Source organism: Rhinopithecus roxellana, chromosome 17, assembly GCF_007565055.1.
Source record: "Rhinopithecus roxellana isolate Shanxi Qingling chromosome 17, ASM756505v1, whole genome shotgun sequence".
NCBI classification, from domain to species: domain Eukaryota; kingdom Metazoa; phylum Chordata; class Mammalia; order Primates; family Cercopithecidae; genus Rhinopithecus; species Rhinopithecus roxellana.
Window position 1 is genome coordinate 38,802,687 of NC_044565.1, and position 24,561 is coordinate 38,827,247.

Consider the following 24,561-nt stretch of genomic DNA (forward strand, 5'->3'; position numbering starts at 1 on the left):
TATATCTGGGGTGATATTCAAAATATTTTAAAACTGTTAAATAGTTGGACACTGACCAACCAGTATGGATGACAGCTGGAAGCCCCTTAATTGCTGGAGTTTAGAGGAATGGAGGATACAGGGGGAAAGCCAGGGAAGTTGAAGGGGGAGAGATTAGGGAGTGAGAGCACTTGGGAAGCTCCAGTGGGGGTACATTTAATAAGTGGCACAGGGCTTTCAAGCTTGGCGTTTGTTTGGTGGGGACTCACATGGGTTCAACATGCGTATCGAGAAGTGTTATTTCTGTTCGGGGTCCATCTACCCTGTCCACAGCATGATATTCATCCAGAACGATTGCAAGGTGTTCAGATTTTGTAACTCTAAATGTCATAAAAACTTTAAAAAGAAGCGCAATCCTCACAAAGTTTGGTGGATCAAAGCATTCTGGAAAGCAGCTGGAAAACAGCTTACAGTGGATACTTCATTTGAATTTGAAAAATATAGAAATGAACCTATCAAATACCAGTGAGAGCTATGGAATAAAACTATTGCTGCAATGAAGAGAGTTGAAGAGATCAAACAGAAACGCCAAGCTACATTTATAGTGAACAGATTAAAGAAAAATAAAGCACTACAGAAAGTTCAAAGAAGTCAAGCAAAACATCCATCTTATCCAAGCCCCTCTTGCAGGCAAAGAGAAGCAGTTGGAAGAGAAAATGGCACGGCAGTTACAAGAGGATGTGGACAGGGAAGATGCTTCTTAAAATTCTCTGTAACCATTTCTTTTATGTACATTTGAAAATGCCCTCTGCAGACTTGGAACTGCTAAATTATTAGTTTATTTTTTACACAAGTTCACTTAAATGAAAAGTGATTAAAATATATCTTTCCTAAATTGCCATCTACAAAACATCACATATTATGGACGTTTAATTGCATCTCAGTGTTAAATCTTCACTGATAGATGTACTTATGTAAATCATAAAAATTTTACTTATAACTATAGAAGTGAATTGTGGATATAAAATGGTTATGCCATTTGGATAATGGCACTAGACAGCATTTGTATAATAACTAATGGCAAAAATTCATGGCCAGTGATGTATAAAATAAAATATTCTTTGCAGTAAAATATTCCCTTTATTAATGTTATGGAAGGGCGGGGGTACAACAAGGAACTAACAATTTGTATGACAGTGTCAAATATTATTTTAATTTTAGTATTGCCTGTTTTGGTTTATTTGCATCTTAGAAGAGCATAATGACGTTGTTTGATGAAGCCTAAGTATGCTGGACTGTTTTGACCTGGTTTAACCCTTCTGATAGGTAGTTATGGATGTTGGGGATGAGAAGTGAATAATCTTTGCCTGGAGTGACACTACACTCTAGAATTTCCACTTGGGAGAATACTCAGTTCTAACTTATGATTCCTGGTAGAACAAACTTTATTTTTGTAGCCTAGCAATGATCTAGAAGCAGAGGAATCCCAGCACCTTTTAAAAGTTATTATGTGGTTTTCTTTTAAAAAGCTCCTGTTTTTGGAAAGTAGAATTTATGAGTACAACATCTGTTCATTATTTGCACATAAAACCATTTTAAAAGTTTTTTTTTTTTTTAAGTGGCACAGGAGTTTTCACTATTTAAGCAGCTGGTTAGAGCTCTTCTGGGGCATATCTGTCCACTGTATCTCCTGTGTTCCATGAGAATGCACACCTGACTTTCCAAATGTGGTCTTAAAATCTTAGAAGTTCAGAGATTATCTATTTTACAGATGAAGAAACCAAGGTTGAGGAAAGGTGAGTGGCTTGCTCAAGATGCATGAATAATGAGAGTCAGAATGAGTTCCCACATCTCCAAATCTCAATCCAGGTCAGTTGGGGTGGGCAAAACATCCTCATACCAAATTAACTTGCCCACTCATCATTTTTGTGCTACTTCCAAATCAGAGTTGCAATTTACTTTCTACTTGTGTTCATAGAAAAAGTGTATATATTCTTCATGAGAGCAAAAGACCTTGGGTATGGAAAACAAAAGGGAAGTGGGTCCAGACTTCTGGGTAATTATTTGTAACTCATATTAATGGAAAGCATGAGGGTGCACATGTAGCACATCTCAACAGAATCTATGCATCGTTGGAAAAGCAAATTCAAAGAGAATAAATCAAAGGCATTTAAAATAAAATATGCCACCATGCAATCTTATTTTGTAACTTTTTTCTTCCTAGTTATCACAAAGAAAAGATCATGAAAGAAACAAAAAAAGAAGAAAAGGATTCTGTTCACCTTATAGCTTATTTAGAAAATTGTCAATAAAATGATGCAGGGGGACTTTTTGGGTGCTTCAGATTTGGTGTGTATTGAGGGAGAAATGAGAACATTCATTCATATTTTCATAATAACTACTGATATTTGAATGGCCATTTACAGTTTTAAGTGTTTTCCTAAGCACATGGTGGTAGAAGACTATTGGCATGGGAGATATTTTGCAGTATATTATTGCTAAGTAGAAATGCAGGCTACAAAAATAGTATGCACATTCAAGATGCTATTTTTGTTTAAAAAGAAGTGTGTCTGTGTGTGTGTGTGCGTGCACACACCCATACATATAAAATAATTGAGAAGACATATTGAAATACTATATGTTCTCCTTGATTGGTAAGATTATGGGTTCTTCTTTGGCATTTTTCTTAGTATTTTTCTGCTTTGTAAGTTGTTTGTATTGAACATGTATTACTTTCGTCATTAGAAAAAAATTTAAAAGTGCTTTCATCTGCATTTTTCTTCACTGAACCTTTTAACAATCATGTGAGGTACAACACCTCACTTTATAGAAGATGCTATTGACGTTCAGAAGAACCGAGCGATCTGTTTGGCAAGTAGCAAGTATTAGAGCTTGGGTTTTCATCTAGGCCATCTAATTCTAAACCTTATGCTTTTTCCTCTACATTATGACACTCAATTCTCAGGGCTGTCTTATGCAGCAGCTCACTGTAGCATGTTCACGGCTATCTTCACATTACCCTTGCAATAGAGCATTATCCATTTATTTGTACCTGTTAATCATTTTGTAGAAACCAATTTTCCAGTTAAAATGGTAGCTGTTCTGGATGTGGCACCAACGACTTGAAGCAATTAAGCTTCCACAACAAACTCCTATAGCTTTATTAATTTGAATAGCTAGTATTTCAAAGTGGTATACTATGTAACACTCTCAAATCTTAAAAGCTTCCTGGATGCTCTCTTGGACTCTGTCATCTTTCTCCATATCCAGTTTCTACTCCTATCAGTTTTTCAAGGTATGTGTTTTTCTGTGACCTTTTTCTTTTCTTTCATTTTTTAAAAAAATGTGACCTTTTTCTTAAAAGCTACTTCTTGCTTGCTAACAGGCCCTGTTCCACTGTGAAAAAGCAAAGAAAATCATGAGGGAAGTAGAGCAATGGAGCTAAATGTGACCACAATCTCTGCTGGAAGCTCTGAAAATCTAATCCATTATCCCATTACTTCACAGATGAGCTCAGAAAGCTGCTGCTGTTGATTTTCTGGCCATGGAAAGAGTTCTCAGTCAAATGAAAGCCTCTGCCTTGGAATTTATTGAACACTTTTATTCTTTGACTTTTCACACAAATTTTGCAGCATCAGGTAAATATTCTGAATAATCAACAGTGTTTACAATAGAAAAATTAAGAGTTGAAGGCCTTATAACCATTTTGTGAGGTACATAGAGAAGTTCTGAGTGTGTTAGGCCATTCTTGCATTGCTATAAAGAAATACCTGAGACTGGACAATTTATAAAGAAAAGAGGTTTAATTGTTCACAGTTCTGCAGGCTGTACAGGAAGCATGGTGCTGGCATCCACTCGACTTCTAGAGAGGCCACAGGAAGCTTACAATCATGGTGGAAGGTGAAGGGGGAGTAGGCATGTCACATGGCCAGAGCAAGAGCAAAAGAAAGAGTAGGGGGGTGCTGCACACTTTTAAATGACCAGATATCTTGAGAACCCACTCACTATCATGAAGACAGTACCAAGTCATGAGGAATTCACCCCCATGACCCAAATACCTCCCACCAGGCCCCACCTCCAGCACTGGGAATTAGAATTCAACATGAGATTTGGGCAGGGACAAATATCCAAACTACGTCACTGAGTTAAGGCCAATCTTTTGGACATGTGTACCTTTGGCTGGTGAAACTCTACCTTTATCCTTTGGGGCTGAGCCGTGTTGTCCTGGGCCCCATGACAATGGTTTCTAGGTGTTTGTTCTTTCTTTCTGCTTTTTTAAAATAATGCATATTTCAGCCAGAGGAGAGGTTGCTGATTTTTAAGTAATGTGACCCAGATGTTCCTGAGCCTCATAGGCAGCCCTGTCCTGGGCTCACAAACACCTTGAAGGGGGACTTAACACTTCAATTTGTTCTTGTACTTCTCAGCAAGAACAAATTCAACTCCCTCAATAAATTGATAAGAAATACAGATATTATTGTAGGTTTTGTGGAGAAAGGCATGAAAGGATTATATGGAGCACCACAGAGCACATTTTAATAAAAATTCCTGTTTAACATCTGGGGTCTCCGCAGAAAGTTCCCCTTAGCCACTTTTCCACCCTTCAATCTTGCCACACATAGGCTCCACGTTTTCCCTGGTTCTTCTGGATCTCGTTCATTTTCCATTCACCCTGACTCCCCACTGCCTACCTCCTACAATAAATGAATAAACAGGATTTTCTAATGCAGAACAATTTGGTGAACTCTGTTAACCTTGCATCCTGATACCCACCACTCTGTTCAGCAAAGAACCTCCTTTGGAGGCAACTGGGTATTGTAAATTGCAGGTAATTTTTCTCTGTCACAAATAATTTTTTCCCTTGTCACAGTAGTGTTAGTGTAGCATGCCAAATTTTCAAACTGTAGGTCCAAATTCCAAGGAGCTTTTCTTCCAAGGGTAGATTAGCAAAAGCTTGCATCTTTCTTTAGCAGAGCTGTTTCATAGAGACGTAGAGAGAGAGGGCCCGAGATGGGAGGAAACTAAGGAATTTAAGGTGAAGAAAAGAGAAACTAAAATTTGTTAGGCAGGCACTGTGCTAATGAATTTCCTTACATACATTATTTCACGGCATTTTTACAACCATATTTCACAGAGATGGAAACTGGGGGCTTAGAGAAGTTAAAATAAATTTGCAAAGTCTCATTGCCAGTAAGAGGTGCAGCTGGGATTCTAAAGCCAAGTCCATCGGCTCCAAAGTGTGAGGTCTTTGCTTACGTTCCATCACCTTCCATGGGCTTGGGATTTCCAATATTTAGAGAGCTACCTCCTCTACCATCCCATCAAACTTCTCAGCAGCTCAGCTTTGCATCTGTCCACAGAAAGCCATTTCTTTTCTTACATGAACCTGGCCCAGGGACAGCTGGATTTAATGGTCTTGCCTGGCTCAGTCTTTCCCTGTTCCATTGCCAGTTCTAACCCAGCAGCCACAAGGATTCCTAACATCTCATGGGAAGGTCAAGGTATTGGCACTAGTAGGACTGGGATAGTAGATGAGCTTGACTGCTGTGGTGGAAAAGACCTTGGAGCAAGACTGAGGTTAGGCAGAATTTCATAACAACTGTAGGATAAATCAGTGTATATGCTTCCTTGATCTCTTTGGAAACAAATTTTTGCACATAGTGCAGTAAAACAGGGAAGAAAAGAATTCATATTTAGAGACTGGTTATCACAATGTTTCTCAAACATACAAAAGTAAATTTTTTTCTTTATTTTATGTATTAATGGTTTAGCAACTTGACATGAACAGAGTTAGTCTTGTAATATAAAATAAGACAGAACATATTTTAGTTTCCTCTGTCATCTCCAAGATGCATTATTTTTATACACACAGGGCAAGCTGCATGTGGATTTACTTCAGCTGCCCACCTGGTGCCTGAAGTATCGTTGTTCAACTTACTTAATTTCTTTCTACTCTAGTTTCTTCGACTAAAAAGGAAGAGGGTAGACTAGATAATTCCCAGGTTCCCTTCCAGTTATGTGGTTTATAGAATGGTGGACATCTGGAAAAAGCCATGTACCTTGTGAAAAACACTATCCCATCAAACTGGGTAGAATCTCAAACTGAACATATTTAGCAGCAATCATAACTCAATAGATGTTTGTAGAATAAATGAATTTTTAAATGTGTTACTGCTTTGAACTAACAGCAATATCAATATCCCATGCCTACTTTATTTGTATGCAATATAAGCTAATTACTGAATTTTTAAAAAAGTATTCTAGTTCTGTTCTCTTTTTAAACTTACATGCTTTTTTCAAGTGAAATTCAGATTAGAGATCAATGTATATAAAATAGATAAAAATAGAGTAGCTCATATTGAAACTGGAGGGGGGAGCCCCTTCCACTCACCCCTCTTGATCCTGAGAGACTTCCAAGGAACTCATTGGAACACTCAGAGCTTAGTCTGAAAAATCATCAATCCAGCCTATCCCACTACAACCAGCTGGAAATATCCACATCACTTGAGACTTTTGTTTTTGAAATCTTCTGAGGTGAGTCCACTAGTAGGAAGAGGTGCTTACCTAAATAAACAAAAAGTCTGACATGAGACCATCAGGTAACTATGTTTGCTTTCCTGACAATGTTTTTCTAACATGGATGAGAGAATAAAATACTCTTGCAAAGATTTAGAGCCTCAAGATACTTCAGGCATAGATGGAACACGTTTTACGATGAACCTGGACATCTGAGAGGTGGTTCAGAGCAAGTTAAAGCATAAGAGGATTTATCCTGGTGCTGTCTTTGGTTGGAGCCTGAAGTCAATTACACATATAAAGTTCTAATCTTCATGCAGTTGTGCTTTTCCTTATGCTGCTGATACTCAGCACCAAAGTCTAGGACTTTTTTCATTAGGAAATTTTTCTCATGAATAGTGTTTTCTGCCAAAGGGAATAAACTTGCTCCAAACGGAACAGCATTACAAAAAGCACAAGAAAGACATTTGTCAATAGGAAATCACACAATGAAATGTCTGTTGAGTGGATGACCCACAGTTGGAAGTAGTTGAGAGGAAAGTACAGTCAAGGGCCCACACAATACATTGGGTGAGGCTGTGGCACACGCTATTATCAGAGGGCCATGAACGCTTGATCTACCAGGGGATGACTTAACTTAAATCCAGCAAGTGATAATTTTCTTTATATTTCTTGGGGAAAATGGGAACACTTTTATGTTCATAAATACTGTTCGACTGTAGGCCAAGTTTAAAGTATGGTTAAAATTCTGAGAATATTAATGACTATCTGATGGGGAAGTATGGAACAACCCCTATTAGACAACAGCATGATTGAAATTTTATTTTTTTTCATTGACTATAACATTAAGAATGCATCAAGGAAAAGAGCCTATCTAATAATGGTTAAATTTAGGAGCTAAGGCCATTGGGAGGAGGCTACATCTACCTCTGATTATGTTTAGCGCATGGCTGGCAGTGAATACACTTAACATAATTTTACTGTATAAATTGATTATTTACAGAGACAGATGAGGCAAATAGTTCATTTTTGCAATAGTTAGTAAATTCAGGATATAAGTACTTCAGAGATGGTCAATTCAGTTCCTAGCTCAAGAGCTTATACTCTAGCTTTTAGTCTCAGAAACAGGCAAGTAAATGAAGAATTGGAGAAAGTATGATGTGTGTAAGCACAAGGAGAGCAGAGGAAAGAAACACCTTAATCCAGCAAGGGTGATCTGGGGAGGCTTCCAGAGGAGATGACACCTGGGCTGAATCTTGAAGGATAAATAAGATAGAAAGGAGGGAAAGTGGGGAAAGGGCAGTGGGAATGGGAGGAGGAGGTCTAGACAAAGAAAGAAGCAGGTACAAAAAGACAAACACATTGCTTATTTAACAGTGCTGTGTGGTTGGAATATAGTGTTTGTGGGGGGATAGGAAGAGATTTGGCTAGAAAAGTAGGCATGAAGGATATGTAAGTGTCAAACTAAGGAGTATGAGCATCAGTTATTAAGGCTACAGGCAGCCATTAAGGGATTTAAGCAGGGAAACAATATCATCAGATAAGTATGTTAGAAACAATTCATTAGTAGCGTATAATATCAAAGTATAATTTCCAAAGAGTTTAAAAACATGAGTCACATATTAATAGAGAATGGACACTGGTCAACAGGCTCCTGCCACTGCAGGCCAGGGGATGCATGCTGCCCACACAATAGGTCCCCCTGATTCCCTACCCTGCATCACACCATGGAGGCAGGTGGTCAGCTTCAGCCCTGGGCCCACCAAGCTGCTGAGCTCAGAGTTGTTAGAGATGGAACAATAATTATTAGACCACAAAGGAATTGTCATTAGTGTTCTTGAAATGAACAACAGGTCATTCGATTTCACTAAAATTATTAATACCACAGAGAATCTGGTGTGGGAACTGTTAGCCATTCCAGACAACTACTGTACAAGGTCATTTTTGTGCAAGAAGGTGGGTCTGGTCAGTTCAGTACTGTCCCCTTAAACCCAAAGTGCCTGAAAGCAGGAAGGTGTGCCGACTATGTGGTGGCAGGAACTTGGACAGCTAAAGCTGCAGAAGCATCCAAGAAGTTTGAGATTGTGAATATCAGCTACCCTAAACTTGGGAGTTATATGAAAATTCCAGATTCAACACCTGGAACTTCACCCTTACAGCTTCTATGTGTAATACTGCACAAATGACCGGCACAGAGTGGCATTTGACTTTATATCTGATCTCAGGAAGCACTACTGGTTTTCCACATATCCTCAAACTTTCTGTTGCAGGCAGTGGATGCTTCCGGGTTTGGTGTGATTTTTGCTGGTGCCCAGAAGCACGTTGGTTGTTTTGGGATGACAGTAGTGATCATTTGCAATGACTGCTGGGGTCACCCTCAGAGAGTGGCCCTTCATCCTGGAATACAAAGCACATGTTGGAAACAACTTCTTGTACAACATGCAACAGTATTTCAGCAACTACGTCACGGCTTGTTTCTGGTGTAGATTAAGAATGATGGCACTGCAGCAGTGATGGAGAAGCTTAGCTCCATCAAATCTAAAATAATAATTTGTGATATTTTTGATAATTCTCAAGGATTCTATGAATGTCCAGTAGAGCCTTATAATATTCCATTATAAGGAAGATGAATATTCCATTCTATATTGGCAATGTCAAAGGAGATGGTGCTTTATAAAAAAAAGATTTCTTGAAAAAGCTCTTGAACTCAATATGCTCCCCTTGGGAGAGCACAGATCTCCTCCCTGTATAGTACCATCAAGAGTAAAGATGTTCAGCAGAACAGAGTCCTCAGAAATAATACCGCACATCTACAGCCATCTGATCTTTGACAAACTTGAGAGAAACAAGAAATGGGGAAAGGATTCCCTATTTAATAAATGGTGCTGGGAAAATTGGCTAGCCATAAGTAGAAAGCTGAAACTGGATCCTTTCCTTACCCCTTATACGAAGATTAATTCAAGATGGATTAGAGACTTAAATGTTAGACCTAATACCATAAAAACCCTAGAAGAAAATCTAGGTAGTACCATTCAGGACATAGGCATGGGCAAGGACTTCATGTCTAAAACACCAAAAGTAATGGCAGCAAAAGCCAAAATTGACAAATGGGATCTAATTAAACTTAAGAGCTTTTGCACAGCAAAAGAAACTACCATCAGAGTGAACAGGCAACCTACAGAATGGGAGAAAATTTTTGCAACCTACTCATCTGACAAAGGGCTAATATCCAGAATCTACAAAGAACTCAAACAAATATACGAGAAAAAAACAAACAACCCCATCAAAAAGTGGGGAAAGGATATGAACAGACATTTCTCAAAAGAAGATATTCATACAGCCAACAGACACATGAAAAAATGCTCATCATCACTGGCCATCAGAGAAATGCAAATCAAAACCACAATGAGATACCATCTCACACCAGTTAGAATGGCAATCATTCAAAAGTCAGGAAACAACAGGTGTTGGAGAGGATGTGGAGAAATAGGAACACTTTTACACTGTTGGTGGGATTGTAAACTAGTTCAACCATTATGGAAAACAGTATGGCAATTCCTCAAGGATCTAGAACTAGATGTACCATATGACCCAGCCATCCCACTACTGGGTATATACCCAAAGGATTATAAATTAGTCTACTACAAAGACACATGTACACGTATGTTTATTGCGGCACTATTCACAATAGCAAAGACTTGGAATCAACCCAAATGTCCATCTGTGACAGACTGGATTAAGAAAATGTGGCACATATACACCATGGAATACTATGCAGCCATAAAAAAGGATGAGTTTGCGTCCTTTGTAGGGACATGGATGCAGCTGGAAACCATCATTCTTAGCAAACTATCACAAGAAGAGAAAACCAAACACCGCATGTTCTCACTCATAGGTGGGAACTGAACAATGAGATCACTTGGACTCGGGAAGGGGAACATCACACACTGGGGTCTATCATGGGGAGGGGGGAGGGGGGAGGGGGGAGGAGGGAGGGATTGTATTGGGGAGTTATACATGATATAAATGATGAATTGATGGGTGCTGACGAGTTGATGGGTGCAGCACACCAACATGGCATAAGTATACATATGTAACAAACCTGCACGTTATGCACATGTACCCTAGAACTTAAAGTATAATAAAAAAAAAAAAAAAAAAAAGAGTAAAGATGTTCAGAAGCTGGCGGCCCTCATAAAAAGTATTTTGGAGATGCACCAGCCATGAATACATCCCAACCAATATATACGCTGCCCTTGAACAATGTACAAAATTAAAAGTAACTTGGGAATAGGTATGAAAACTTAAGCATGCTATTTTTCTCGAATGAATGTGCTTATGATAGATTCTTTTTTCAGAGAACAGCAAAACATCACTAGTTTGGGAACGTCAGTGGAACTTAACAGCCACCTTAATTCCAACTTGAACTGGAAGCATTTTTAAAATCTTCCTGTTGCTTATCTAATGAATTCCAGCTTAGTTTGTCTTTGCTGCTACTTTTTCTAGCTAGATTTTAGTATTCAAACTTGTCTATTGACTTAATTATGCAAGTTGCAGTTAATTGTGTCTGGAGGCACAGGAACACATAGCATGGTTAATGGGTGGGCCCTCTAGGTGTGAATCTAGATTCTAGATTCTAGACAGCAGTGGAGTCTCCTGGGTTCTTCAGCTAATAATTAAGTTCAAATTGAGCATTTCATGAGTATTTAAGAGTTTCAGGCAAAAGGTCAAACTGTTGATATTTCTTTATACAGTTATACGCATAAAGAGATAAAAGTGACATACTGTATGTTTATATAGCAGGGTATGTTTTAATGTCATATAGTTTATATTTCTATGCATTTCTTTTCTTTCTTTTTTTTTTCTTTAGATGGAGTCTCGCTCCGTTGCGCAGGCTGGAGTGCAGTGGTACAATCTCAGCTCACTGCAACCTCCACCTCCCCGGTACAAGTGATTCTCCTGCCTCAGCCTCCCAAGTAGCTGGGACTACAGGCACGTGCCACCCCGCCTAACTAATGTTTTGTATTTTTAGTAGAGATGGGGTTTCACTGTGTTAGCCAGGATGGTCTCAATCTCCTGACCTCATGATCCGCCTGCCTCGGCCTCCCAAAGTGCTGGGATTACAGGCGTGAGTCACCGCACCCTGCCTATGTATTTATTTTCTAATACTACAGTTCTCAGTAATATATCTAGAGACTTTTAGAAATGTGTTAGAATCCTTGACCTTGCACATTATAGCACTGCATTAGCAACAGTTGTTCTCCTCTTCTGCACCTCCCACCCCCTCTTTTTAAGCTGCTTCACACAAAAGATCTAGTTCCATGATTCACTTTTATTTTCCTTTCAATAGCAAAGAGAAGATTGGCTGGCTGATTTGTTCTTTGTTTTTTAATTGTGCCATTAATCTAAAAATCACTGTTAAACTCCAGTATCCTTTGTTTACTTGACTGTTTTCTTTATGGTGGCCAGAGTACTACTGTGAGTTCTGGAAGATTTTTGCTTAAAAGTCTTTGCTTTTATTGTTTATCTATTGTTAATATTTTATGTAGAACATGTGAAGAAGATGAAAGTCCCAGAACATCTTTAAAAAAATAATACAACAGATGAATGGATTAAAAAAATGTATACATACACAATGGAATACTACTCAGCCTTTAAAAAGCAGGAAATTCTGTCATTTGTGACAACATGGATGAACCTAGAGGACATTATGCTAAGGGAAATAAGCCAAGCACAGAAAAAAAAAAAAAAAAAAAAAAAGTACTGCATGATCTCTCTTACATGCAAAAGCTTAAATAGGTGAATTCCAAAGAAGTAGAGAGTAGAATGGTGGAGGTAAGGGCAGAGGAGAAAAGTGGAGCCTTTGGCCAAAGGGTATAAAGTCTATTAGACAAGAGGAATGGATTTTGGTGACCTACTGCACAGCATGATGACTATAGTTAATAATAATGCATCATATCCTGAAAAATAGCCAAAAGAGTGGATTTTATCATTTCTCATCACAAAGAAATGAAAAGCATTTGAAGTGATGGATATGTTCATTAGCCTGATTTGGTCATTCCATAGTACAAACACTATCAAAACATCACATTGTATCCCATAAAAATATGCAATTATTATTCATCAATGAAGAATAAAACTTTTAAAAATGTACAATTGTCAAAGATTTTATTGAATTCATTAAATAGTGCAGAAACTAGTAATTTGGTTAAGCTGGTTCTAAGAGACTTAAGGAATGGGTGTTTATATACACCATCAAGAGAGGACCCAACGTCAGCTTTTAATTTTTTTTAAGTTTGTGACAGATCTGGTGGCTAGTGTTAGAGAAATAAAACATTGGAAAGACTACACAGTGAGTACAGTGTACACTGCTCAGGTGATGGGTGCACCAAAATCTCAGAAATCACCATTAAAGAACTTTTCCATGCAACCAAACACGACCTGTTCTCGCAGAACTATTGAAATAAAAATAAAATAAACAAAATAAATAAAACATTGGGATTACCTCTTCTATCAGAAAAACCTTTGCATCTCTACCATGCAAAAATCTACAAGTTAACATGTAACTAACTGCCTAGTGTGAGTCCTTAATTTATAAATTTCAATAATAATAGCAGTAATAACTTCAATGGAGATACATTCACAATTAAATAGTTGTTGAGTAGATCTACTTAACAATGCTTCAGCACCACATTGAAAGGACCTACCTACTCTACTGTCTTGGCCTCATTTCTAAGTGTTGCGCACGTATTCTTAACTGTGGAATGCAGTGAGAATAAGACAGGCCAGGTGCAGTGGCTCACACCTGTAATCCCAGCTCTTTGGAAGGTCAAATTGGGTGGATCACTTGAGGTCAGGAGTTCAAGACCAACTTGGTCAACATGGCGAAATCCTATCTCCACTAAAAATACAAAAACTAGCCGGGTGTTGTGGTGTGCACCTGTAATCCCAGTTACTTGGAAGGCTGAGGCAGGAGAATCACTTGAACCCAGGAGGCATAGATTGCCATGAGCTGAGATAGTGCCATTGCTGCACTGCAGCCTGGGTGACAGATTGAGACTCTGTCTCAAAAAAAAAAAAAGAATAAGACAGAAGCAGGAAGATCAGTTAAAAGTCACTGTAAAAATCCTAGGGAGAGATGGCAGATGACAAGAGTGTGAAGGCAATAGAAGTGGGATGGAGAGGTAGAGAAGATGAATTTGAGCAATTTGAAGAGAGTAGAATGAAAATGATTTAGCTATTGATGGAATGTGGATGTTCACAGAAAGGAGATCAGAGATGATTCTCAGGTATTTGGCTTGAGTGATTGAACAAAGGTATCATTCTTCCAGGCAGGACTGGAGAAGGGATAAAGGTAGGGGGAAATGATGAGATCAGCCTACAGAATGTTAATATGAAGGGATGATTAGCCTAGAAAATGGATTTCCAACATGTGGGCCTGGTCTCAGAAGGCAGACCAGACTGGAGACACAGGAGAGTTATTTACATACAGGTAGTATAGGGCATGTGGACATTCAGCTTATACAAATCCAAGTACACATCTTTTTTTGTTTTGTTTTGTCAAAACAAAGAAAAAAAATAGGGAGAAAGAAAATCAATAGCTAAAATGATGTGATGATTTTTTTCCACCATTCCTCTCAGTGTCTGTCCCCAAACAAACATGAGAAGAGAGGCAGGTTTCAGATTCCCTGGGCTGAACATCTCCCTATCCTGGGTGTTGGTCTTGTGCTTAAAGATGCTGTGCCACACCAAGCTCAGTAGTCCTGTAGTCCCAGCTACTCAAGAGGTTGAGGTGGGAGGACATCTTGAGCCCAGGAGTTCAAGGCTGCAGGCTGTTGTGATTGCTCCATGAATAGCCACTGCACTCCAGCCTGGGCAACATAATGAGACTCTGTCTCCAAAAATCATCATCATCATCATAATGATGCTGATACTGTGCTTGTTTTTGCCCTTAAAATTCCATGGTTCTAAACCTAAGTCAAGTACATGTAACCTGGTGCTCAGCTGAAGTTCAATACTTTCTTCTAACACTGGAGGAAAACTGTGTAGACTTATTGGGAGAAAGTGCTATTCTGTGTCCATGGGTTATTCAAAGGATTTCCAGTGGTAGATTATATTATACCTTGCCCCCTTGACTTTACAACCTTCCTGTCCATCCCCACTCCCAAAACTCCCTGTCTCAAAATTTGATCCCAGTATAGCTAATGCCAAGTATTTCAGCAACATCATCTAAACAACCTGGAAAAAGTGAAGAGGAGAGAGAATCTATGAGGCAACTTCAGAGAACACCACATTTAAGGAGGGCCTGGAGGACCAAAGTCCTTGAAGGAATCTGTAGAGAATTATCCAGCAAGGTAGGAGGAAGGAACCTCAAAAGAAGACAGAAGTTAAAGGAGGAGTTTTGAGAACCGTTTTGTCTATAACTTCAAATAACAGTTGGGTAAGATAAAGGCAGACAAATATTCAGACTTGGCAATAAGAAACTGTTGACCTTAGCCCCAGACATTACATCAAGCTAGTGGTGTAGACACCAGTTGTAGTCAGCTAAGGAATGAGTGGAAAAAAAAAAAAAAAAGAGAAACAAGCATAAGTTTTTTCCCCAGTAACTATAACGGGAAGGAGACAAATGGGTAATCTGAGGAGGCCCACTACATGTAGATGCTCAGGCGTGTAATTGTCAGTCCTAGGGGATTTTATTCACTGTGTTGATTCTGTGAATGCTGCCTGCTGGGACATGCAGTTCACAACAGGAGGGGTAGCCTAATTTTAAGAAGGACACTGAGTTAAGGAAAAGCTGTTTATTTGTTTGTTTGTTTAGTATTAAGAAAGATTTAACTTCATTATATACTGGTTGGAAAAAGAGAAGAGGAAGTTATAGAGGTATGTGTGTGCATATGCATACATGAGAAAGAGAGGAAGAGGGAGAGAATGGTTGAGAGCATGAGGTTTCTGAATAGGAGGGGTTTGATCAACACACACTGGAGTATTTAATCATGAATAGAATGAAGAACACTAATTACAGTGAAATGGGCAGAAAGCAAGGGAGAAGATAATTTGATGGTGGTAAAGACTGGGGATTTATCAGGAAGGGGTGTGTGTGTGCGTGTGTTTGCGTAATAGTAATATTAGTAGTAGGAAGAGGAGGAGGAAAACAGATTTACTGTGAGTAAAGGGGACAAAGGAATGACGTAACGGGGAAGAGAGTTTCAAGTTTGAAACAGCCATTGAAGGTAATGAAGAAGGAGATTATTGAGCAAAAAGATTATCGTGGTATTGAATGTCCCCTCACATAGGAGAGACCAGGACTTTGTAGTGGAAACAACCCTTGGCAAAGCTTATAAACAAATCCTGAACGAGTGACAAGGAGTAAATGAAGGAAATAATTCATTTAAGCATTCTTTGCATTTTAAAAAAAGATGAGTAGGGTTAATAATCTACTGAAGAGAGAAAATAATCGGAATTATTCATTAAGTATATCCATAAGCAGACAATTTAACAGTCAACCACAAAGGTGAAATAGCTAAGTAAAGGAAGCAATATTATATAGACATCATTTTTTTGTTTGTTTTTATGATGTCACTTAAATTAGGACAAAAATTTCAAAAGAAAAGCCATTAAGGTAAATGCAAATGTATATAGTTCCTAAATGATGGAACACAGTCCCCCTAGACTTCTTCATTACCCTACCTTTAACAAGCTCTTTATTTTACACAGAAATTCACTTTTAAAAGGGATGATAGAACATTATAGTTTGGAATATAACACCTTGGATTGGCATTATAGATGGTGTTAGATGCTTTGGGCCCAATGGGGCAGGATTTTCTAAATGAGTTCGGATTTCATATTGTGCATAACCAATATGACATGCTTTGACAAATTAAGTTACAAATATGGCCACATCTCTTGCCCAAAACTTCTCTCAACTTTCTCCTGGTTCATGAATCCATTATTAATTTAGAAACATTTATTATATTCCTCTAGGTACCACAATTCCCTTCTGATCGCTCTAACTACTCATTCTGTGCCTTCTCTGCTAGCTCCACTTCCTCTACTTGTGTCTCTTATTTTAGAAATAAGTTTTTATTAAATATTGAGTAGATATAAAACAACATTTCTAAGATATAAGTAATGAATGAAGAATGCAAAAGCATCCAGGTATCCACTTCTGCCCCTAGGGTGTATGGGGCCCCAAGTAAATATTTTTTTGTGAGGTCCCTGTCTACATGAACAATTTGATTTTAAAACTGCCCTACAAAATTTATGCGACAACGTGAGGAATGGTGATTTATGCATGAAGATTTAAAGTAACTAATAGAAAAGACTTTCTTTGTTTATTGTTCAATCAGCACAGATGAAGATTCTTCCTAGAGTCCAGGCACCATCTCTTCTTACTCAGATTCAGGAACTATCTCTTCAAGTTCCTTATTGAAAGAACTGTTCCTGGTTAATTTCCTATCTTTCACATCAGAAAAACAGTTGCACTGCTCTTAATCGTCACAATGTCATGGCTCTTTAAACTTGCTTGTATTTAAACAATGTAGATCTTCTTACCTCTGAAGTTTCCTGATTATAGTTTATTTAATACTGATGATATCATTACTCATGACTCTGTATCACACATCATGCTACAGGGCTGCCAAACACTCAGAGGTTGTTCTGGGCTTCATTGATGATGACCAGAAATGAGATTCTTACCCAGCCTATGCAGGAAAACGTGAACTGTAATTTGTTTTCCAATCATGTTAAATTTACTGATAGGAATTGTATGGTGAAAACTTAGAAAATATCTTCCAATTTAATCTCTCATTTTCTGTGATTCCTGCATTCCTACAATGTGATCTCTTTGTATCTTGACCACACCTCTGCCTTCCAAACCCCACCACCAGCAGGGAGGATAAGTCATGGGGCCCGGGGCAGAGACGGAAAATCGGTCCCATTTGCACAAAAAGGTCAGATCCTTGTCCCGAAAGACTTAATTAAGATAGACTGGGCCGGACGCGGTGGCTCACGCCTGTAATCCCAGTACTTTGGGAGGCCGAGGGGGGCAGATCACTGAGATCAGGAGATCGAGACCATCCTGGTGAACATGGTGAAACCCCGTTTCTACTAAAAATACGAAAAAATTAGCCGGGAGTGTTGGCAGGCACCTATAGTCCCAGCTACTCGGGAGGCTGAGGCAGAAGAATGGCGTGAACCCGGGAGGCAGAACTTGCAGTGAGCCGAGACTGTGCCACTGCACTCCCGCCCAGGCAACAGGCATCTCAAAAAAAAAAAAAAAAAAAACAAAAAAAACTCCGTTTCAAAAAAAAAAAGAGATAAACCTAAGAGACTATGATGTTATTGATAGGAAAGGCCCATTGGCACTGAGGAGCAATGGCCTCTACATTCCTCAAGGAGACAGGCAAGGCCACCCCCAGGGATGGTCTGACAGATGACCCTGCGGATCGTCCTGGGTGCCAGTGAAAGAGGGGGGGGTTGTGCATAGGGTACAGGATGCCCACTGCCATCCCTGCTGCCCTCGGGTGCTGTGCACTGGAAGTGACACTGCAGTGGGAACACCCGTGGACATGGGTACCCCAAAGGCCTGACTTTGTCTTTAGTCCAGCACGAATGAGAATCACTCCAAATCAGCGTGTCTTCACCTTTCTGGAGGCTCAGCGATCCTGCAAAAGAAATATCTCACTGGCCAGTCGGAGTGATCTGCTCACCAGACCACCCTCCAGAACCCAGGAACCGTCTCTAGGGGAGAGTCTCAAAGCTCCTCTGGGCATCTGGTTGACCTCATGGTGGTGAACACGTGGATTGGTAGAGAGTCAGAGAATGCCCCAGAGGAGAAATGTGCCCTGGGGAGAAATGGAGGTCCAGGACCGTGAGTCCTGGTCTAAGTATTGGGTACATCGCCCCGATAGCACGCCCAGTCCACAATGGTCCTAGTCACTGGAGTACTCACCAACTTTTGAGAAAAGCGCTTCTGAGGACCGGGACCCATGTGAGATCAGGTTTGGGCTCAGGTGCAGGACTGCTCTGCACTCCCCAGCTGATCTCATGCACTGGAGAGAGACTTAGAACATTCGAAGGGAGGCACTCCAAAGCCTGGGGCCCAGGGCAGAGGCCCCGAATGGTCAGGTCAGCCCAAGACGGGTATAGCAATGACTACCTAGTTTAACAAACTAAACATTTCTAAGTTCCCTATAAGCCCCTTCCTGATCCCACCCCTAGCCCTTCACACTCAGAGAGAAACGGATTTATCTTTGAGATGAATAAAAGGAAATAAAAATGTTCCTTAATTTTCTGTTTTTACCACATATATTTGTGTTCTTTAAAAAAAAAAAAAAAAAAAAAAAAACATTGCTGGACATCGTGGGCCACGCCTATAATTCCAGGTATTGGGAGGTTGAGGCGAGAGAATCACCCGAACCCACGAGTTTGAGACCAGCCTGGGCGACATAGTGAGACCTTGTCTCATTAAAAAAATAAAATAAAATAAGACTTTTTTTTGTTAACTTCATGTAAGAAAAATTGCATATATTCTTGCTTCTTCATTAAATCCGTGGATCAATCAGGAGAGAATCAAAATCTATATGATTAATTGTACTGGGGTATGTAATGTGTTAACAATAGGGGAAACTGGATGAATGATATATGTGAATGCCTGGCACTATTTATTGAACTTTTCAGTAAGATCAAAATTATTTCAAAGCAAGGAACTTTTTAAAAATGAGGGTGGAGATTGAATAAAAAGGAAAGGCAAGTGCTGACAATCATTGAAGCTGAATGGTGGGGACATAGTTCATTTTACAATTTTCTCTACTTTTGTGCATTATTAAAATTTCTATAAATAAAAAAATTTTTAAGGAAAACACAATACTATCTCGTTTTGGTATTTACTTTGTGGGACAATTTTAAATGAATTCATTTTCTTGAATATGTTTTGGAATATTATTTTTTATTTCCTCTTGAGGAAGTTTTAGTAAATTCTATTTTTTTCTATGAACTTATCCATTTTCCTAAGTTCTCCAACTTACAGCACTGATGTACATTATCCTCCTAATTAACCATGTAATGTGTCCATCAACTGTAATTATAACCTCTCTCTTGTTCTAAAAGGCTTTCTGAAGAAAGAATTTTTGGCCTTGTGAATCCACTCCGTTGTATTTTTATTTTCTATATTATTAATTTCTGCTACCTTTATTTAATTTCTACTCTTTTACTTATTTTTATTTCATTATTATTTTTCTAACTTCTTATTGTCAGCCTTTCATCTTTTCTAATAAAAGCATTTAAGGCTATAATTTCTCACTAGATCTTACTTTATCTACATTAAATACATTTTTATTTTAGTGTCTTTGTGTTCACACATTGTATTTTCTAATTTCCATTATAATTTCTTCTTTCACCCACATGTTATTTAGAAGAGGATATCTTAATTTCTCAAATATGGACTTTCCTAGTTATCCTTTTGTTACTGATTTCTAACTTAATTGCATTATGTTCAGAAACTGTGGTCTGTATGATTCCAGTTTTAAATAGTTGAGATTTGTATTCTAACCTAGCAATGTGGTCTATTTTCAAAAATACTCCATGTTGGTTGAAAAGAATCTATATTGTGTAGCTGTTAGGTGCAGTGTTCTATGTACTGTACTTAATTAGCGCCAGCTTGTTAATTGTGTTGTTCTAATCTTTCTCTTTACTGATTTGGTCAACTTGATCTAGGTACTTAACAGCTTAGAATTCTTACATCTTCTTGGAAGACCAAACCTTTCTGATTTTTTTATTTTTTTCTTATTATTTTTATTATTTTTTGAGACGGGGTCTCACTCTGTCACCCAGGCTGGAGTGCAGGGGTGGAATCTCTGCTCACTGAAGCCTCCACCTCCCAGGTTCAAGCAATTCTCCTACCTCAGCCTCTCGAGTAGCTGGAATTACAGTGGCACACCACCATGCCCGGCTACCTTTTGCATTTTTAGTAGAGACAGTGTTTCACCACGTTGGCCAGGCTGGTCTCAGCTCCTGACCTCAGGTGATCCACCCGCCTCGGCCTCCCAAAGTGTGGAGATTACAGACTTGAGCCACCGCGCCTGGCCTAAACCTTTTTTATTTATGAAACTCTTTATGAAATGTTCTCTTTATCTTTCGTGAAGGTTTTCGCCTTAAGGGTTATTTTGTCTGACACTAATATAGCAACACCAACATCCTCTTGGTTAGTGTCTGCATGATACAACTTTTTTTTATGCTCTTATTCTTAACTTGTTTGAATCCTTATGTTTTAAATGTGACTTAAGAGAATATACCTGCATTCTTTAAAACACAATATATACCACTTGTCAGTCTTTGCTTATAAATTGAGTAGTCTATTTTACTTAATTATTGATATATTTGGATTTATTTTCACCATCTTATATTGTGCTTTTTACGTATCTTGAACCTTCAATATTTTGGTTTTTCCCCTATTCTCATCTATTTTTGTATTATTTTTCTCTTTCCACTTTTTCCCTTTATAGTGAAAAAGTTACACATTCTTGGTAGTTACACTAGAAATTTTAACTTGGAAACAATATCTTTACCATCCTACCACACAATAAACACTTTAATTCTGATCCTCCCCTCCCAGTTACATGCTATTGACAGCTGCGTATTTCATTTCTATCTTGTTTTTTTTAGCCCCTTGTTTTTTATAAAAATATAAAAATAAATTTTTATTGATTAAAAAATAAGATATTATTTTTTAAAAGAGATTATTGATCTTTGTAGCCAATATTTATTTACAATTAAGCACATATTCAGCACTCTCCTTGCCCCTCATTCTTTTATTCATCTCTGACCTTCCTTGTTCCCTTTCTTCCTGCCTAAATAGCAGCCTTTAGAATTTCCGTTAGTGAGGGTCTATTGATGGCAAACTCTCTTTTTGCTTGTTTGAAGGTGTCCAATTTTGTCATTGTTTTTGAAAGATAATATTCAAATTCTGGTTAACAGTAATTTTCTTTCAACACATTGAAAATTTTAAGCCTTTTCTGGCTTCTATAATTGTTAAGTCTAATTGTCCTGTTGAAAGTACACTAATCTGTCTTATCTTTCTCTGGCTGCTTTTCAATTTTTTTTTCTTTGTTTATGGTATTCTGCAGTACTACATTATGTCTAAGAGTGAATGTTCTTCCATTTATCTTTATTGGGATTGTTGGGCTTTTAAAATCTCTGGTTTTTCATTTCTAAAAAAAATCCTCAGCCATTACCTCTTCAGTTATTACCTTTGCCCCTCTCCTTCTCTCCTGTCTGTCTGGAACTCCAATTAGATAATTTCTATATTTTTCACAAGACCGTCTTAATGTTAAAACCTCTCGTTCATATTTTCTGTCTGTTAGGGCTACATTCTGGAAATTTTCTTGGATCTATCCATCTGAATCTATTCTCCAGTTGTGGTTATTCTGCTGTTAAACCTGTCTATTGTATTTTTAATTTGAAATATTATCTGTTAAACTTCTAGTAGTTCTTTTGGGTCTTCTTCAAATCTTCTGGTCATGTTTTATGCATATTTTCATTTTTTTCTCTTATTTCTTTTAATACATTTAATAGGCTTATTTTATGTTCTGTGCTTAGTCATTTCAATAGCTAAAGCTTTGCAGTCTGATTCTGTTATTTGTTGTTTATGCTGGCCTTTGCTCATGCTATATTGTTGCTATGGTTTTGTTTGTCCCTGCCAAAACTTATGTTGACATTTGATTCCCTGTGTTGGGAGCGGGGAGCCTAGTGGGAGGTGGTTAGGTCCTCATTAATAGATTATGGGGGTGGATTCCTCATTCATAGATTAATGCCCTCCTGCTGGGGTGAGTTTTTGCTTTTGTGAGAATGAATTCTTTCAGAGACAGCAGGTTGTTAAAGTCTGGCTTCTTCTCTTGCCATGGGATCTCTTTGCAGGTATCCCCTCCCCTTCTGCTGTCTGCCATAGTGGAAGAAGCCTGAGGCCCTTGCCAGATATAGCTGTTCAAAGCTGGACTTTCCAGTCACCAGAATTTGAGCCAAATAAACCTCTTTTCTTTCTAAATCACCCAGTTTCAGGTATTCTGTTATAGCAACACAAAACTGACTAGAGCAATTACTTCCTTTTGTATTTTGTGATTTTGACCATGAGCTTGTATTTCTTTAGAATGTATTGATGAGAAGTCATTGAGGCCTGTGTTGAAGATGGGTACTTCCAGAATAGATTTGCATTTGTTTCTGTCGGTTGCCTGGAAACTACAAATTAAGGTTTACTTTGAACTTCATTCTTGACTTGAATTTTTTGGACTCTAAAGAACAGCGTGAATTTGAGCTGCAAGACTGTGTGAGTGCTGGTTATGTTATGAGTTCTCAGGGGAGATGTTTTTTTCTGCCTCCATTTAGAATCACGTCTCAAGGCAGGCAATTTTCCCTGCAATACTCTGGGGCTGCGGGAAAGGCAGTAAGTTAATTTGTACCTCATCCTTACACAAACGGTGTAGTTTTTTGTGGACCCATCTCTAAGCAGAGGTGGAAGGGTCTACAATTAGACTCACCCTGTACACCTTGACCACTGTATTCACTTATTCACTCAAGTGAATTCAGCAGATATTCTCAAGGCAAAAACCTCTCCAGGTTTCTGCTTATACTCGGAAGTAAGGAACACTCAGAGGTCAAGTATTAGATGCAAGTGGAAACCCAAGAAATCTCTCCAAGTGGAAACCTCTCCTGGGTTTCCACTTGCATCTAATACTTGACCTCTGAGTATTCCTTACTTCTGCCAGCATAAACATGCACTTCAAAAGATTAAAAAATACTTTGTCAATTATTTGTAGTTGTTTTCAGTGAGCTATCATTCAAGGTATGTAGTCTGTCATACTGCCAGAAATTGAAGTCCCTCTGCTGCTGCCTGAGGGTTAAAAGTCGATTTCAAGGGTTTCTTCCTTAGTCCTCCCCTCTTCTCATTCTACAGGCCCTCTCCCTTTACCCATTCCCACTACTTTGGTGCTCCTTATCAATTAGTCCCTCACCTATACCTCTGTATGTTTCTTATGGCTGCTGAAACAACTTTATCACAAATCTGGTAGTTAAAAAAATACCACGTACTATCTTATAGTTCTAAAGGCCACAAGTCTAAAGTCAGTTCCAAAAGAATTAAGTCAATATATCAGCAGAGTTGGTTTCTCCTGGAGGTTCTAGAAGACAATCCCTTCTCTGCCTCTTCCAGCTTCTGTGAGATTATTGCATTCCTTGGATTGTGATTCCTTCCTCACATCATGTCAACCTCCTGCTTCCATTGTTACATCTACTACTCCCTCTTCTGTAGTCAAATCTTCCTCTGTCTCCCTTTTATGAGAATGCTCGAGATTATATTTAGCATCTACCTGGATCTCCAGGATCATCTTCTTATCTCAAGATGCCTTACTTGGCTGGGTGTAGTAGCTCATCCCTGTAATGCCAGCACTTTGGGAGGCCGAGGTGGGAGGATTGCTTGAGCTCAGGAGTTTGAGACCAGCCTGGACAACATAATCAGAACCCTGTCTCTACAAAAAATAAAAAATTAGCCAGGCATGCTCGTGCATGCCTGTAGTCTGAGCTACTCAGGAGGCTGAAGTAGGAGGATTGCTTGAGTTCAGAAAGTTGAGGCTGCAGTGAGCTGTGTTGCACCACTGCACTCCCATTCCAAAAAAAAAGAAGAAAAGAAAATCCCTAATTTAATCACATGTGTACAGTTTCTTTTGCCATGTATGGTAACATCCACAGGTCCCGGGGATTAGAATCTGGGTATGTTTGGGGGCTGTTATTCAGCCTACCACAACCTCCAATCCTCAGCTGCAGACTCAAATTTTCCGTTTCTTTCTCAACTTTTCTCATTACCCAGGCGCTTTAAACTCACTTTTATCTAAAACTGAACTATATTCACCAGCAGTTAGTGACATCACCATCTTCCCAAGCATCCAAATGCGAAGTCAGTAAGTATATACTGCTTCTTTTTTCATCCTTTGTCTCCAACCAGTCACTGAGTCCTTGTCTAATCTACCTCTAAAAGGTCTCAAATCTAGTCCTCTTCCTTATTCCCACTGCGACTGCTTT

The 24,561-nt window shown here is 38.7% G+C and overlaps 1 pseudogene; it reads left to right on the forward strand.

Moving 5' to 3' along the window:
- Positions 1–259: 259 nt before the first annotated feature.
- LOC115894375 lies at positions 260–743 on the forward strand (annotated as a pseudogene).
- Positions 744–24,561: the final 23,818 nt, after the last annotated feature.